Consider the following 18,738-nt stretch of genomic DNA (forward strand, 5'->3'; position numbering starts at 1 on the left):
TCGTTGCTGTGGACTCCACAGGTACTTTTAAAACCTGCAATATAGGCAAACCACTCATGCCATCAAATACAAGTTTAATAATGCTGAACTACTGTAAAGATCTCATTCCATCATCAACATCTATTATAGCCCCTGGGCTGATGGGAACTGTACTGCAGTCAACACATTGGAAAAAGCTGAACAGTATAATATCCTGAAGCAGGTTTGGTGGTAGCAGTAACTCTCCTTTCTGTATTTTGCAAGTTACATGCGTACTGATTTGGGTTACATCATGCACTAAATCATTAATTATGACTCGGTTGAGTGAACTCAACCATTGTGATTTATTTAGTAAACCCGTGGCTAAACCAACTGATGAATGAATTCTGCCAATGAGTCAATTTTTTTTAGAACAGTGAAACAAGCATACCAAGCAAAGTAAATTGGTAAGATTGGTGAGTTAAAGCAGATAGAACAATGCATGAAGATCAAATATGAGACAGGCTCGGATCAACAAGCACTGAGCCACCACGCCAGCCTCATTTACTTATGCTGCCAGTGACATCCACTTCAGCTGTTCTCCGAAGATGAAAAGACCATGAAATGGTTGTTGGAAGTGGTACTGTATTTATACTGAAATTGGCCCTGGAAATTGGATTCCTGGAGAATTGGATGCAGCTCAGCTTTGGAAGGCTGGCCTCTGAGCAGGCAAGGGATTTTAATTTGGCCTTTTTGCAGAAAGGGTATTTGAATTCTTCCTAGTATTAAATAGAGGAAAGGTTGCTCAGCCAGTAAATTCCTGTCTACAAGCTGCTCTTTTGCCTGAAAAGAGGCAGTACAGAAGTGTTATGGGTAGTTGGATGTACAAAACCATGAATCTAGCAGGGTAGCAGTATTAGGATGGGTGGAAAAAATCTTTCTGGCGCAGTCTGGACTTTTGCTATATATAGCCTATTGCCTCCCTTGCCATTTATATAAATGGCGCTATAAACTATAGCACTCCCACACACACAACCAAAAGCATGGATCCAGTATGTAAATGATACCTTCATCATCATAAAAAAGGAACAACTAGAGAAGACGTGAAATAACATCTTCAAAGGAATAAAATTCACAAGGGAAGAAGAAAACAGCACACTACCCTTCCTGGATATTCTCATCAGCAGAGGAAATGATGGCAAATTAGAAATGCTAATATCAAAAAACAACCCACACTAACCAAGTGCTCCATGACCAAAGTAACAACCCAACCTCCCATAAGAGGAGCTGTGTAAGAACATTATTCAGACAAGTGCAAACATACTGCAGCAACCCAGAACACCAGAAAAAGGAAAAAGACCACCTATACAACATCTTCCAAAAAAATTAATACACAACTTTATCAAAAAGTGGCTGACCACTCAACCCACTACAGCACAACCAACACAAACTATGGAAAGGATAACACTGCCATACATCAAGAACTCAGAAACAACCAACAGACGATTACAACCGCACAGCATCACTATAGCACACAAACCAACTAAAGCTCTCCTAAACATCTTAAGTAAACCAAAAGACCCAGTAGCCCAAGAAGACAAAACAGGAGTCATCTACAACATACCGTGTAAGGACTGTAACAACCACCATGTAGGACAGACAGGTGGAAGACTAGCAGAGTGCATCCATGAACACCAACTAGCAGTCAAAAGACACAATGAAAACTCCTTAATCTCACAACACATGGACAGACTCAATCATACTTTCAACTGAGAAAGTCTGAGCATTCTAGACCAAGTTAAATAATTTTAAAAACTAGGGAATTCTTGGAAGTTTGGCATTCAGTCACATCAGCCATCAACAGACACGTACAGATAAACCATATTTACCAACCATTCAAAAGAGACAATAAAAAAGCTAAGAAGGAAACAAAATGACCAGAACACATCCTCTCCAGCAACCAACACCCAGATAAGCAGGGATTAACACCAGACAAACAACCAAGCAGAAAACAATATCCTAATCAAGGAACTACCAAGGAGAAAACCACATCCCCACCAACACTGGTAGGGCAAGCTACTGTATATAAACAGAGAACAAACCCCACACTCACATGATGTTATCTAGTTGGGTAATGAAATATCTGCAAGCAAACAACTAAGCTCAGAGAACACCAAGGACTTCACAGTTCAACCCTGAGCTACATTGGATCTGCTTCCAAAACTGGCTCATTTTTTTTCCTGAAATATTAAAAGCCAAACTAGATTCTATATGCAGATATAGCAGGAGATGACTGCTATTGGATGGCTTTTTATACAAGCATCCTAAACCGGAATGAAAGAAATCACATTTATGGTTGAATTTTATATCTGGACACAGTCATTGTATTTATCAAACAAATGTTATGGCTTAGGCTTTAGGTTTCAAAAGTTGCTTTGGAGAAGGCAAGAGAAAGCCAAAGAGAAGCCATTCCTTTAACTTTTCTTTTAATTTCCTCTCCAAATCACCTCCAAGCTTCTGAGCACAAGGAAACACTCAAATGTAGATTTATAAGCTCAGCATTTCAAACAGAAAAAAATACCATTATGCTGTAGCTATAAATGCATGACAAATTCCAGAGGAATTAGCTGTTATGTCTTTGAAAAAGTGTCACAACTACATATTTACATGGAGCATGTAAACACATGACGTTGATTCTCAGAGTTATTCCGCTGGGTTAACTGGTTCTTCCAGGATTCTAAAGTTCAGAAGAAAGCACTTCTTTACTGCTTCACGTATAAAGTCTTTGATTCAGTTCTAGCATCTCTAGCAACAGTATGGCTGCTAGCAAGATAGAAACAAAACTTCAGATTCTAAGAAACTGCAGCCAGGCACAAGAAAAAATGAAGAGCTGAACTGCAGGATTCATGGTACAGCTGTTTTTGTGGAAGATTCGTGCTCCTTTTTTTCTCTCTCTGTTGGCTGCTCTGACTTGGGGTACAGAGTTCATGCTAGAACCTCTGGGGGTTATTGTAGCTTAGTAATAAAGTGCATGGTTTGTCTGAAAAACATTCCTCATTTAGTTCCTAGCATTCAGTTCCAGGTTGAGTCTGAAAAAATGCCTGTCTGAAATCTTCGAGCAACTTCAGCATTGACAACTCTGGCTCAGTGGACCAAGGATTTGACTCAGGCAGCTTCCTTGAGTCCTAAATCAGGGTTTTGATATTTGTCTTTAGATGTACTTTTACCTTGTTCTGCCTAAAAAATTATTTGCTACACAGTACTTTAAATAAGGCCCACTTAGAAAAAAAAATAGGCTACCACACAAACACCAAGGTTGCCACCAGAGTGGTTAATTTTGGGAATAGACGCACTGCAAGGAGGTTTTTTTCCTCCATATGAGTTTTCATGGATCAGTGACAGAGCATGGATATGTAGCCATGAGAGAAAGTTTGTGAACTCTTTAAAGTCTTCATAATTGTTTAGTAGACCCACTTTGGTATAGTGGTTAAGGCACCAGGCTAGAAACCAGGAAACTCTGAATTCTAGTCCCTCCTTGGGCAGGAAGCCAGCTGGGTGACCTTGGGCCAGTCATTCCCTCTCAGCCGTAGGAAGAAGGCAATGGCAAACCACTTCTGAAATCTTGCCAAGAAAAGTGCAGAACTAGTCCAGGCAATTGCCAGGAGTCAACACTGGCACACACACCCAGATCTTTAGTAATCAGAACTGGAAGATCAGGGCTTTATATAAGTCCTGTTAATAGATAAAAAATGAACATTAACCAACAATATACTGTATCATGTCATCATTGAACCCCCTGTTCACTGCCAGCATTCACTTGTTGGGAAAAGTTTGTGAAGCTCTAGAATATTTGGCTCTCTTAAGTTGAAACAGGTATTTACAATCAATGAGATGACAATTGTGTGAATTTGAGGGGCCCTCCCCTATTAAAAAAAAAAATTGGTTGCCACTATTAGATTCTGCTCTTCACAACACTGGGAGGGAGCAAAGAAACCCAGAGTAACAGCAAAGGATCTGCAAATCACTCTTGCATTGTCTGATGTCAGTATTTATGAATCCACTATAAGAAATACACTGAACAAGAGTGGCATGCATGGAGGATACCAAGGAGGAAACCACAGCCTTCCACAAAGTACATTATTTCCTGTCTCAGGTTTGCCAAAGGCCACCTGGATGATCCAGCAGAATTATGTTCTCTGGATTGATGAGACTAAAGTGGAAGTTTCTGGCTTTGATGAAGAATGTTCTATCTGGAGAAAAAACTGTAGTCTAACAAAACAACCTAATTCCAATTTTGAAGCATGGGAGTGGGAACATCAAGACTGAGAGAGTTTGCAATCATTTAGGGAACAATAATTTCTGCTTTGTACAAGCAAATTTCATGGAAGAATGTCAGAGTTCTGTCAATGATCTGAAACGTAAATGAATGTGGATCATGTAGCAAAACAATGATTCTAAATACACAAGTACATTTACAAGAGACTGGCTGAAGCAGAAGAACCCTTTATTTTGAAATGGCTGTCCAAGCCCTAATCTTAATCCAAGTGAAATATTGTGCTATGGTCTGAAGTGAACAGTTCATTCAAAAGTATCAGTGCACTGAAGTAGTTCAGTAAAGATGAATGGGCCGAATATCTCCAAGCTGATGTCCATTGATTAAAAGGTACAGAAAACATTCAGTTGAAGTCAGTGTTGCTAACACCAACTGTTACAAATGTAAAGGTTCATGTACTTTTTCCAATAAAGACAGTGAATGTTGGCTCAATGAAGATGAGGCACAATACACTGCTTTGTGTATTGTTTATTTAGCCAGAAGCTCTTTATTTATTACCGGGATTTAGCTAAAGTTCAGATCACATTGTGGGTCTCAGTACACAAGAATGATAGTGGTGAGATAAAGTTTGTAGATGAAGATATAAAGAGTGAGCAAAGTTTATCTTTCCACAGTATGTGCAGGAGAAGGTCTCAGGCCCAGTTCTTGGAACCTCCAGATTCAACAACCAAGCAACCAGGAGGATACAGATGATACACAGGACCACTTTTTTCCCCAGAGAACCCAGAGAGCTCCTGCCAAATAGAGCAGTCAAAACCAAACAGCAAGCCTGTTGTTTGAATTGGGGTAACACATTACTCTAGGTAATCCTGACTTCTTTGCCAAAGTGAGTTTGTGCAAGAATTCAGCCCTGGCATCTTTCAGTATCATCTCTGTGTGCTGGAATATTTAATGTAATCAAGAAAAATATGCAAAAAATATGCCTTTCCTTCACCACTGCCTGTCTCTACATAGCAGGAATTAAGGAGACAGTCTTCCAAAATATAAGGAATCTGGCCAGTCCTGGTACCTTGGACATTCAACAGTATTGTTCAAAGCAAGTTGAGGCTGCTTTTTTGCCTGCCACTAAGTGTTAAAATCTCATGCCCCAAAGTTTGCCCACTACGGACATAATCAAATTGTACAACATCCTTGTTGTGATTATGGCATGGGTGCATACATTCACAACCATTGATCAACAGCCCTAATCCATTTGGCAGGAAAAGTGTGAGACAGACAAAATAAGCGGACGTAATCAGTTGGTGTGTGAAACTCACTGATGGGCAAAAAAAATTGGTGGGCAAAAAAGGAACAAGAACCAAGTTCTTACCTCCAGAACCAAGTCCCTTTTGAGCAGGAAGCAGTGCTCAAAATGTAAAGTGTTATTTTCTGTTCCTAAAAAAGTGAGGAGAGGGCAATGACCCGAAGCAAGCTACTTTTACCCATAGAGAAACTAAAAACTTAGAATACAGCAAGAGGGGAAGTTGACCGCTTTTTGATATAGTTTGTTGCTAGCATTTCTCTAGTTTATTGGCTTAGGCTGAGCCAGAAACTGCCTTAGAACATAGTGTAGACAGGTCTTCTCCAGGATGATCTTTCCCTGACCTAGCCCTTCAGGTTTTCCAACAGTGCACCCATTGCCATTGTAATTCAGTCCATCCATCTTGCTGCTGGTCATCCTTTTTTTCTCTTTCCTTCTACTTTTCCCAGCATTATAAACTTCTCAAGAGAACTAAGTCAAAACTATGTCCAAAATATGATAATCTGAGGCTGGTTATTTGTATCTCAAGTGAGAACTCTGGGTTGATTTGTTTAATTATCCATCTATTTGTTTTCTTTCTATCCATGGTATTCTCAGGAGTCTTCTCCAACACCACTGTTCAAAAAATACTATCCTACTTTTTTAAACACCAACTTTTATTTCGATGGAGTAGCACGGGGAAAACCTTTCCCTGCACGATTCTGATCTTTGTAGGTATAAACACATCTCGAGATCTGAGCATCTTCTCCAAGGCCTTTCATTGTACTCTGTCAAGTGCTAATCTGCAGCATATATCTTGATAACTGGTTCCTTTACTGTTGATAGTCAATCCTAAAAGGCAGATGCTATCCACCAATTCAATATCTGCATTTGTCTGGTTGCTGAACTTATTGTCATTAGTCCCATTTTTCCCTCTGCTCCTTGACTTTCATTACTAGATTTGCAGATGATTTGAATTTTCAGCTATCAAAGTAGTGTCATCAGCAGAGTGCAGGTTATTGATGTTTCTCCAATTTTAAAACCACACTCATCCAAAGACTTGGATCACAGCCATTGTTGGCCCTTTTCTTTACAGTGTATAACAAGAGAAAGCAAAGATTCAACGTTTTTGCGGGAAAACATGCAATCTACCAAGTGGAACTATTTCTTTAGGGACAGTTTAGGGTTTCACCTAGCATTTGCCATAAAGAAAGTATCAGGTGTTATTGGATCCAAAGCATGCTTTCATTCTCTTTAGGATCAATTTCCAAAATACTGATGGGACTCAAGAGCACAAGATACTTGTTACAGAAAAAAAAAAAAAAATCCTAAATTTATTGGCTAATGTATTAGAAAGCTCATGGCACAATATTAATTTTTAAGCTGCAACAAAGCTTGTTTGTTTCTGCTGCATTACACAAACTATGTCTGCAGATTTAATTTGGGTGCCCAGATGACAAACTCTTCATTAACCAAAGGGTCTGGATTCACACAAGCCAAGTGCTAAAACCGTAATAATAAACAGGGTTAATGTTAACCAAACTTCACAAATCGAGCAAACTAGCCACTAAATTTTTAACTGACATGGTTAAGCATGTGGTGCAAACCCAGCCTATAAATCTTCTGCCACTCTAAGGATTAAGGTACTGATTTATGCCAGAATAAAGGGTAGCTATAAAGCGGCAACCCATTGTGGGAACTGTAGTCTAAAATATGTGCAGGGCCTTAGGTTGCTCACTCCTGGCTCCAAATGCACAGGAAGCCCAGAAGAGAGACGGGGCTGGAGGGAAAGGCGATCTGTACGTGCTCATGAACTCTCCCACCAACAAGCCAACGTGCCGGCGCTGAGTCCTGCCTCAAAGGAAGGTCCAGGGAGCGCAGGAGAGACGCCAACCAAGAGCGCTAGGACCTGGTGGTCGCCCTCAGCCGCTATAAATCCCTAGCAGGCCGCCGGGAATCTCGTCGGGACCTGGAGGAGAGCGGTGGAGTGAAAGCGGGCAGCGAGTTTTGAGCGGAGAAAACGCCGGGGGCCAGCGGTGGGCGGCCGAGGGAGAAAGACTCGCAGCCGCATGTAAGGGAGGACACAACCCTGCTTCCGGGCTCAGATGGGGCGGCTCTCGACTCTCGTGTTTGTTTCTTTGGGTGGAGGGAGCGGAGGGGCAGGATAACCGAGGCTTCCGGGGTCCTTTAAACCCTGAGATCCTTCCACCTCCCCCAGACGGGCTCCGTTCAGTTCTAAGCCTAGCAGCGGGGGGGCGGCGGCGGCTCTCATTGGCCCGAAATCAATGCTTTCAAGGTGGAGCTTAGCCCTGGAGCGCTGCCTTCCTGCTAGCGTTTGCACTTGGCGCATGCTGTTCCTTTGGAAAGTCATCTGCCGCGAGAGTCAGGCCCGAGCGGGCTGCACGTGCTTTGGCGTGAGCGCCTGGAGGCAGAGTGGCTTAGTAAGGAGCGCGCAGTGGGAACCCTCTCGCTGCGCTTGCCATCAGGGTTCATCAGGGTTCACTGTATTTTGGGGGATTCAGCCATGGTCTGTTAATATATTGGAATAACAAGCTGATCCATAATACAGTACATTTGTTTGATGTAACCTGGGTTTAGGGGTTAGCAGATAAGGTGAACACAGCCTTGCAGTCAGCTTGGATATTCTACCCATTTCTGAGGTGAGAAAGGTGTGTGTCTGTGTGTGTGCTTTGATCATTATTACTTGTTATGCACAAATCCCAAGAGTGATGTCTTGTAGGGTCTTATAGTTCATGGTAGTAATAATGTCCAAGCTGGGTGAGGATGATGGAAGTTAAAATAGATTGGGAAGAAACCAAGTTGGGAAGGCAGCTAGGAGGACTGATTTGTTCTTGACCCCTTAGCAAGAGAATATCATGAAATCCTCATTTCTGTGCTTGGCTTTAGAAGGTATTCTGTGCTGCCTCTCAAAAACTTATCTACTTACAGCATCCTGAATACTGGTTGGTAACGATGATTTTTTTCAACTTGTATGCTGCTCAACTTTCAGTGACTGATTGATGCATTGCTCTGGATAGTGCAGAATACCAGCAAGTGAGAGAAATACAGTGTTAGGTGTGGCATGTTTCTGATAGGGAGTCAGTAACCATTTGTGGAGTAAGGTCCAAAGGAATTGTTGATAAGTCAGCCTGACCACACGTTTTAATGTTGACTAAAGAAGTGGACCTTTGCATGTAAGTCTAGCTGTGTTTTTCTCCTGCACGTGTTTTGAATGAATCTCTTTGCTGAGTCAAAACAAGATTAGAAAGTGTTTGAATATCAGGTCAAGCAGGTGCACTGGGGACAGGGACCCTTGTTTGGGTTGTCCTTGGTATTTACTACACCGATCAGAATTTTGGAATGAATTTGGAACAAACAACAGGTCTCCAGTTTCTCAAGGTCACAGGCTTGTGAAGCACACAGCAAGGGCTCATTTCCTTTCATTGCTGCCAGAGCAGCCCCCCCCCCTCCCCGTGCTCAGAACAGTTTGGATTGGAAGGTCAGTGGTGGTAAATATCCAGCTAGAGGTGAGAGCATGCTGCATTTGTCCAGTCAGGACAGGGAAGCAGAAGCTGGAAGATTGCTTGTGATGCAAACATGTATATATTTTGGAAAGTGTGGATGTGGCAGGATGCTCTTCACCTATCTTATGTTGAAAGGCATCCTCTTGGATGGTTCTGACTGCAAGGGAAGTGCCAATGCTGGTTTTCTGGATGACCTTGGGACAGTCCTTGATATTTTCTCAGCCTCATCTTCCTTCCATTTGCTATGGAATGCTGGTGGGTTGGGAGGTGCATAAAGGAAAGATCTTTGTTCAGCTCTGTTTGGAAAGATACTGGAGGCTGCTTTTTGCTGAAGAGTTCTATGACTCCTTAGTTTCCATTTTATTTTGGACATTTGTTAAGAGACCACCCCTAAGGAGTTTGAGGCACAATTTATGACAACTGGGGGGGGGGGGCAGGGGAGTGAAGGAGACCATAATCAAAACACTCTCTTGTAATATTGTGTCTGATTTTACTTGTGAAGCTTAAAGTAGCCAGAATTCTCAATTATACAACAAATGTGTCTTTTTTTTTGATGAAAACTATTAGATATAACATGAATAATTTCTGATCCAAGCATAATCAACAAAATACTATTTTGTTATCAGGTTAGATATAATGAATATATACATGTATAGATTTAATGTTTTAAGCCAGATGGGAGAAAATAGAAATATGACTGGATATTTGGTAGCTTCTGTTGTGCTATTTATTATTATTAGTATTCTTCAAATTTTATTTGATAGTGTTTTTCCTCCTGAAAGAGGCCAGAGCAATGTACCAAAAAAACCCAAACTGCTATACAAGTAATCAACAATAAAACAGGTTTCCATAGAACAAAAAGCCAAAGCAGCAGGACTACAACATTTTTACAATGGAGCTGATTGTTGCTCTTGCTGTTGTGCTTTTTTGGTGGAGCAATGATGGATGACCATGCTAATCATGAGTTTGGTGGTGCTGTCCAGAGTAACAGACTTATGATAAACTTTTGTGGGAGTTAAGGTCCAAAAGAAATCAGAATTCAGTTACATAGGATGGGGGACACCTGCTTTGGTAATAATGCTTGTGAAAAAGATCTTGGAATAGTAGCTGATTGCAAACTGAATATATGTCAGCAGTATGATATGTTTGCCAAAAATACAAAAGGTTTTACAGTGGCCTGTATCAAGGGAAATATAGTTTCCAAATCATAGGATGTAATAGTTCCGCCTTAAGTATTGGGTTCATTTGTGGGACCACATTTGAAGAAGGATTCAGACAAAGCATAACAAGAACAAAGAAGAGTAAGTCCTCTGAAGAGAGAGTGAGGGAATTGGGGATGTTCAGCCTTTAGAAGATTAAGGAGATACAGTCAGGTCCAGAAATATTGGGACATCGACACAATTCTAACATCTTTGGCTCTATACACCACCACAATGGATTTGGAATGAAACAAACACAATGTGCTTTAACTGCAGACTGTCAGCTTTAATTTGAGGGTATGTACATCCAACTCAGGTGAACGGTGTAGGAATTACAACAGTTTGCATATGTGCCTCCCACTTGTTAAGGGACCAAAAGTAATGGGACAGAATAATAATCATAAATCAAACTTTCCCTTTTTAATACTTGGTTGCAAATCCATTGCAGTCAATCACAGCCTGAAGCCTGGAACGCATAGACATCACCAGACGCTGGGTTTCATCCCTGGTGATGCTCTGCCAGGCCTCTACTGCAACTGTCTTCAGTTCCTGCTTGTTCTCGGGGCATTTTCCCTTCAGTTTTGTCTTCAGCAAGTGAAATGCATGCTCAATGGGATTCAGGTCAGGTGATTGACTTGGCCATTGCATAACATTCCACTTCTGTCCCTTCAAAAACTCTTTGGTTGCTTTTGCAGTATGCTTTGGGTCATTGTCCATCTGTACTGTGAAGCGCCGTCCAATGAGTTCTGCAGCATTTGGCTGAATGTGAGCAGATAATATTGCCCGAAACACTGCAGAATTCATCCTGCTGCTTTTGTCAGCAGTCACATCATCAATAAATACAAGCGAACCAGTTCCATTGGCAGCCATACATGCCCACGCCATGACACTACCACCACTATGCTTCACTGATGAGGTGGTATGCTTAGGATCATGAGTAGTTCCTTTCCTTCTCCATACTCTTCTCTTCCCATCACTCTGGTACAAGTTGATCTTGGTCTCATCTGTCCATAGGATGTTGTTCCAGAACTGTGAAGGCTTTTTTAGATGTCGTTTGGCAAACTCTAATCTGGCCTTCCTGTTTTTTGAGGCTCACCAATGGTTTACATCTTGTGGTGAACCCTCTGTATTCACTCTGGTGAAGTCTTCTTTTGATTGTTGACTTTGACACACATACACCTACCTCCTGGAGAGTGTTCTTGATCTGGCCAACTGTTGTGAAGGGTGTTTTCTTCACCAGGGAAAGGATTCTTCGGTCATCCACCACAGTTGTTTTCCGTTGCTCCCAGGTCTTTTGGTGTTGCTGAGCTCACCGGTGCGTTCCTTCTTTTTGAGAATGTTCCAAACAGTTGTTTTGGCCACGCCTAATGTTCTTGCTATCTCTCTGATGGGTTTGTTTTGTTTCTTCAGCCTAATGATGGCTTGCTTCACTGATAGTGACAGCTCTTTGGATCTCATCTTGAGAGTTGACAGCAACAGATTCCAAATGCAAATAGAACACTTGAAATGAACTCTGGGCCTTTTATCTGCACATTGTAATTGGGGTACTGAGGGAATATCACACACCTGGCCATGGAACAGCTGAGAAGCCAATTGTCCCATTACTTTTGGTCCCTTAACAAGTGGGAGGCACATATGCAAACTGCTGTAATTCCTACACCGTTCACCTGAGTTGGATGTACATACCCTCAAATTAAAGCTGACAGTCTGCAGTTAAGGCACATTGTGTTTGTTTCATTCCAAATCCATTGTGGTGGTGTATAGAGCCAAAGATGTTAGAATTGTGTCGATGTCCCAATATTTCTGGACCTGACTGTATGTGATATCCCTCTTCAGATACCCAAAAGGCTGTCACCCAAAAGAAGATCAAGATCTATTCTCCACTGTTCAAGAGTCAGGACATGAAATTATGGTTTCATGTTATAGAATGACAAATGTTGATTCAATGTTAAAAAACAAACTAACATAATCCTTACTTTTAGGATACTCTTTCCTTTACTGGATGTATTCCAGTGGAGGCCAACTGTCTATTGGACATGCCTTAACTGGATTTCTGCAGCAAGTGGGGACTCCCTGGCTCAAATTGTCTCATTCAGCCCTATGATTCTGTGGAGGAAGGCAAGGTTACAGGGAGGAAAACCAGGTTGGAACAAAGACTTGATGAGCAACAGGTTGCATGAGAGAGTATTATCCTTTACATTCCAACATGCCCTTACTTTTACCTTTAGTTGAGGTGCTGATGTGATTGTCAGAATATTGATGTAAACTGTCCCCCTCTGCATGCATTCCTGAGTAGCCCCTCTTCAACCTGCATTTAAAAAAAAAAAACTAAACAAACTGCTGCTAGATTGCTGCAGCAAGCCATTTATTTAGAGTGCCAGTTTAGTTTATTACTGACACTTGTGGAGAAGCTAGGTTTATTCATTTCGGACCACGAAAAGCCAACTGTTCTAACTGATGCCACTTTGAGAGGATAAAGCATTCTAAAACCTCACCTGTGACTGCCATACTCTATGAGATTGTAAACTTCTGACCATAATGGAGTGTGTATTTTCTGCACATTGACAAAATTTCCAGCAATAAACTCTCTACAAGTTTTTCCTCTACTAACAGAATAATTCCAGAGCTCTTAGTTGAGCAAGAATGTGCAGGGGGACAATTGGGTTTACCTGTGAATTTATATTTCCATCCTCGCTCTCTTTTTTCTAATTTCTGTTGTTAGACTCTTCTGCTGTGTTTAGTTTTTTTCATATGTGAGGCTGTATTGATAATATGTGGCTTTTAACCTCCCTATAACATAGCCAGTTGTATTATCTCCATATCAGGTTTTCCCCCAATCTAGGGGATGGGATGATTTGTGCGAGCTTAGTGTTGAGATATGCTTTGTGCCAAGGGCTCACACTTTTAGCTGCTGTACTCTTGGGAGTCTGATCTTGTACGCAGAATGACCATAAGCTCTTACCTTCTTTGCCCAGACGGCTCATGTGTTTTAGAAGGTGGTTTACTCTCTGGGTGGGGAGCCTTTTTTCAGTTGAGGCCACACAGGGGAAATCTGGCAGTGGGTGCAGTCAGAAGCTGCAGTAGATGGGGCCAGAGCAATACCAATGCTGTCTGGGGAATTGTGAGTAGGATTTGCAACTGTCTGGATTAAGTCATCTTGTTCTATGTCACCCTGTTATTTCTGCTCACTTCTACTCTATTTCCCATCAAATACTTGGTGTCTCCTTTTTGCTGGTGTTTTGTCTTGGCAAGCTACAGGAAATCTGGACAAGGGACTGATAAAACTACAGCCCTATATTAGGACAATCTCAGTTTGCCCACAAAGGAGTAAGGTGTTGATACTCTGCCCTGTACCTTCTCCATCACTTGGTTTTCTTTATGTTCTCCTTCAATTTTTGCCTTTCTTAACAGAGTCCATTAGGAATGGGGTGGGCTACAAGTATTATGAAATTAATTTAAAAAACCTCTCAGAAAAGCAAAAGCAGAGCTGTCTCTTATCACTTTGTTGGTTTGCTTGTTTATCCCCAAAGTTATTTCCTGTTTGATGTATTGTCGAAGGCTTCCCCCCCCCCCGATCCCTATAAATACCCACAAAAGGGTCACATCACCCTGGGCACAGAGAGAACTGCTCCTGTCTGTGCTCCTGCACTCTGAAGATGCCGGTCACAGGTGCTGGCGAAACATTAGGAAACAAAACTTCCAGAACACGGCCACACAGCCCGGAAGACCCACACCAGCCATTATTTCCTGTTTGATACCACGCATCTTAGAGTAATATTGCTACCTGAGTACATTAGCTCTTAAGTCCCTGCCACATTCCTCTGTGTCTGACCAACCTCAGCTGATTTAGAAAGCTAAATTAGGTCAGGACTTATCAGTACATGGCTAAGAGACTAGTGCTGTAGGCTACCCTGAGAAGTTAAAAAACACTCTGCAAGAAACCAGCAGCAAACCACTATATCATCTAAGTAAACTCCATGGATGTATCCATGTAAGTTATTAGGATTTGAGCTTGCATCAGAGTCAGCCTGAATTGTTGGTGCTCAGAGCACAACTGTGCTTTTGCCACTGTCCAGTATTTTCAGACATGTGACTCTCCTTTACTCTGCATTGTCCAGAGCCAATGTGGTGTAGTGGCTAGGTGGCTGGACAGGGGAGACTCCGATTCAAGTCCATCTTCAGTCATGGAAGCTCATTGGGTGACTGAGCCAGTCCCTCTCTCTCAGCCCAACATATATCATAGGGTGGTTCTTGTGGGGGAAAACAGAGGAGGGAGTATCATGTATGCTATCTTAAGCTCCTGAATGAAAGATGGGATATATATCTAACAAATAAATAAATAACTTTTGTCTGCTTCTCAATGGCTACTTGAAATGGTCAAGAGATCCTTCTCTGAGCAGATACCTTTATAGCTTAAGATGGGTTAGGGTAGATAATTCCTGCACAATAATTTTAAATAGCAATTATCATGTGCCCCTGCCTAATATCTCAAGAGATTAATATAATGAACAAAGAGATTAAAGGCTTTTTGTTCCCCATGCTGGCTGGGGGATTCTGGGACTTGGAGTCCACACATTTTAAAGTTGCCAAGTCTGAAAACACTGGTGTAACCTCATCAGACAATACTCTGTCCCAATGGAGGCGAATATGTGTAGCTCAGGGTTGAACTGTGGAGTCCTTGGGGTTCTCTGAGCTTCGTTCTTTTCCTGCAAACATTTCATTACCCGGCTAGGTAACATCTTCAGTGCTGGAATGGAATGGGGTTTGCTCTCTGTTTATATACAGTGGCATGCCCTGACAGTGTTGGTGTGGGTGGGGGTTTTGTTTTATTTTTTCCCTCTGGCAGTTCCTTGATTAGGGTATTGTTTACTGCTGATTGTATGTCTGGTGATAATCTTGGGGTTAATCTCTGCTTATCTGGGTGATGATTGCTGGTGAGATGTTCTGGTCTTTTGTTTCCCTTTTTATTGTCTCTTTTGAATAGTGTGTAGATGTTGTTTATCTCTATGTGCCTGTTGATGGCTGCCTTGTCTGAATACCAAGCTTCCAGGAATTCTCTTGCATTTTTGGATTTAGCTTGGTCTAAGATGCTGACAGTTTCCCAGTTGAAACTATGGTTAAGTCTGCCATGTGTTGTGAGATTAAGGAGTTTTCATTGTCTCTTCTGACTACTAGTTGGTGTTCATGGATGTGCTCTGCTAGCCTTCTGCCTGTCTGTCCTACATGGTGGTTGTTACAGTCCTTACACTGTATGTTGTAGATGACTCCTGTTTTTTCTTCTTTTGCTACTGGATCTTTTGGTTTGCTTAAGATGTTTTGGAGGGCTTCAGTTGGTTTGTGTCCTACAGAGATGCCATGTGGTTGTAGTAGTCTGTTGGTAGTTTCTGAGACGTTTCAGATGTATGGCAGTGTTATCCTTTTCATAGCTTGTGTTGGTTGTGTTGTAGGTTGCGGGTCAGGCACTTTTTGATAAAGTTGCATGGATATCCATTTTGTTGGAAGATGTTTTATAGGTGGTCTGTTTCCTTTTACTGCTGTTCTGGGTTGCTGCAATGCGCTTGTAGTCGTGTAAATAATGTTCTTACACAGCTCCTCTTGTAGGAGGTTGGGTTGTTACTTTGGTAAATGGAGTACAGTTAGATAAAGTCTTTCCGGTGTTCTGGTTCCTTTTGATAAGGAGGCTTAATGGAGATAATTATCTCTTCTTACTTCATTTTTTAAAAACAAGCCAACCCCTTCCCCCACATAGAAAAATAAAGAAAATTCCATTCCTGTACCCTGTAATGACCAATGCATCATTATCATGCCCCCTGCAAACTTGGCTACCACATAATTTCTTGGAAATGCAGCCTCTGGACTAAAAAACATTTGAAGGATGACATTTTAAAAAAATAGAAAATGAAAAGTAAAGTAGCACAAATTAGAAGACAAAGCAATGAATTGGTATCATATACATATAGAAAAACTTTGCGGTAACAATATGCTAAATTTGTTTCAGTCATGTTTTCTGGAACAGCCATCATCCCTCTTTTTTTCCATAAAATGTTCAGGCTTAGAGTTTTAGTCAAGCTGTTTATATAGCCAGTAAGCTTGTTTGGGAAATATATTGATCAGTTTCCTCCCATAGCAACTTGCCAAAATATAAAAACTTGATCAGGAGTGTGTCTAGATCTTGTACCTTTTCTGCTTTACAGGTAGTCCTCGTTTAGTGAATGCCTCATTTAGTGATCCTTCACAGTTATTACGGTGATAAAAAAGTAACTTTACAACCAATCCTCATATTTATGACCCTTGAAGGTCTGTAAAGCAAAAGAAAGCTGAAGTAAGATCATATGCACAGTTACAGTTTCACTTAACCTGCTTTGCTTAACAACCAACTTGCTGGTCCCAATTGTAGTCAGTAAACAAGGGCCGCTCATATGTCCTGTAATAGGAGATGCCATGGAAAGTTTAGGAGCCAAATGGATTGCCATATATAGGCTCTTCTGCAGAGTCACTACCCTTGCCTCTCTCACCCTCTTTGTAGCACTGGATGAGTAGGTCCCACCAAAGAGCTCTGTCCCTTCCATGTTGCTGGCCAACATTTCCTCCAGCTGGCCAATGGAACAGTCCCTTTCTTTTCATAGGAAGGAGCAAAAGAAATACTCCCCCTTGTCACAAGGTGAGAACAGCAAAGTTTCCCCTTGGAGCAACAGGAGGACCTCCTATCTGCAAAGGATGCTGCAAACTAGTCTTTGTATTGTTTCTTCTGAAGTTGTGGCTGAGCCACTCTGAGGCCCCATGACACTGCAGGCATAACTATACCACACTCAGATTGGCTCTGCCCTCACATCTTACTACAAGCTTCTATATTTGTAAGAGTGTGAATTTCTCACATTGTGCTTAAGGTGAATGCAATATTGTCATACTATAATTTGACTTCTGGCATGTTATGGTGGGCTCTGTGCATGCCAAGTTTAACCCTGCATATAGTAGCAGGTGTGCATGATTAATGTGCCTGAATGGTCTATATAATTTCCTAATTGGACATCCAGTAGATGTGTTAGAACATCAGCTCCCAAAATTCCAGCCCTATGTAGACTTTGGGAATTGCAATTCCAGACATCTGGAAGGCAGCAGACTAGAGAAGAATGGTCCAGGCTAAGAGTTTCCCATTCCTGCTGGGTTCATCAAGCTATTGGAAATACTTAATTCTATAAACCACTTAATCTGATCCCTCATGAGCCTCATGTGATTTCTTGATCCTCACTTGGTTAAGGCATAGTTCCTTTCTCTCGCCTTACTTTGCCTATATAGTAATAGTGTTCTGTTCCCCATAGATGGTATCAGAGCTCTAGTGATTGTTCCAGCTGAAGAGTATCCTCTTTTATTTTATTTCCATGAATCTTAAGGTCAGAAAGCCCCTGGTTATAAATTCCCTCTCTAGTCTCAGATATGGGTATAGCTTAAATCTATTACCTCTGGAAGTCTTAGCAGCTGTCACTGCTCCCAGTAGATTCCAGGGAAACAAGGCATCGCCGTGCATACTGATTCAGAGACTGAGAAAACCACTGGTTTCTGTAAACGTAGCAGCACAGCGCATTTAGTGATTGAGCAACTGATAGACGACATCCAAAACAGAAAAGCACACCCAGAGCAAATGATGTCACTCTTCTTAATGCATGTGTGAGTCTCGAGACAATTATGTAGATAGTGCTCTTCTCCCATTGGTGAAGAGTGATGGCAGATCAGGTGTGGTTAGGGCCAGGTGAACAAATTTTGAAGGCTAAGTGAGGTTTGCACTGGGATTTTCAGTGGCACTTTGAGGAGTATACTCAAGAAATTGGGGGTGGAATCAAGATAAAAACTAAAGTTCATCTCATATAATTCTTACATTTAATTAAAGTATGTATGAAATGTAATTAATTAAATGTGGTTTATATTATTACTCTCTGGGCATGTATTTAGTAATTACCTCTTTGACAAAAAAATGCAGTTCAGTCATAATTTTTGGAGGATTAAAGGTTATATCCTGAGGCCTCAGATGGCATAGCTCTGATTTCATAGCATTGACAAGATGAAAAGCCACATAGTTACATCCACATTTTTTCCCCTAAAACTGAGATAGTCTCGAAGCTCCTTACTGGTCATTTCTGTCTAGGCTGTCTGCTGTTTGGAATCTCCTTCCTAATCTGATTCCTTTCCTGCTTGTATAGTGATAGTCGTCATTCCACTGACTTGTTTCCAGAGGTCTGTGAATTTAATCATACTGTACAAAACTGTAGTTACCTGTTGGAAGGTGAGAAAAAGAACAAGAATTTTCCAGACACACACAGGCATTTCTTTTCTATTTGTGGTGATATTTAATATATACAGTGGCCTTAGCTTAACAAACCATACATATACAGTTCTCTACAGACAATTTCAAATGGAGCTTTTTACTGTGTCTTGTCTGTTTCTCTTCCTGTCTCATGAAGCTTCTTTCTGGACTTGCTTCTATCTTGGGAGGAGAACAGGAAAAGGGAA

At 41.4% G+C, this 18,738-nt stretch overlaps 1 protein-coding gene across 7 annotated transcripts in view; it reads left to right on the top strand.

Annotated features, from left to right (window-relative positions):
- Positions 1-7,443: 7,443 nt before the first annotated feature.
- Positions 7,444-18,738, top strand: part of SLC29A1 (solute carrier family 29 member 1 (Augustine blood group)) — a 79,370-nt gene continuing 68,075 nt past the window's right edge. For 5 of the 7 annotated variants that reach the window (XM_088145208.1, XM_088145193.1, XM_088145179.1 and 2 more), the window contains exon 1: positions 7,963-8,170. The gene's annotated coding sequence lies outside the window, so the exon portion shown is untranslated. The other 2 variants (XM_088145219.1, XM_088145223.1) reach the window with 2 other exon arrangements.

Source organism: Python bivittatus, unplaced genomic scaffold, assembly GCF_059951505.1.
Source record: "Python bivittatus isolate LINGU-HERP-01145 unplaced genomic scaffold, Pbiv_v1 ctg000020_np1212, whole genome shotgun sequence".
In the NCBI taxonomy this organism is placed as follows: domain Eukaryota; kingdom Metazoa; phylum Chordata; class Lepidosauria; order Squamata; family Pythonidae; genus Python; species Python bivittatus.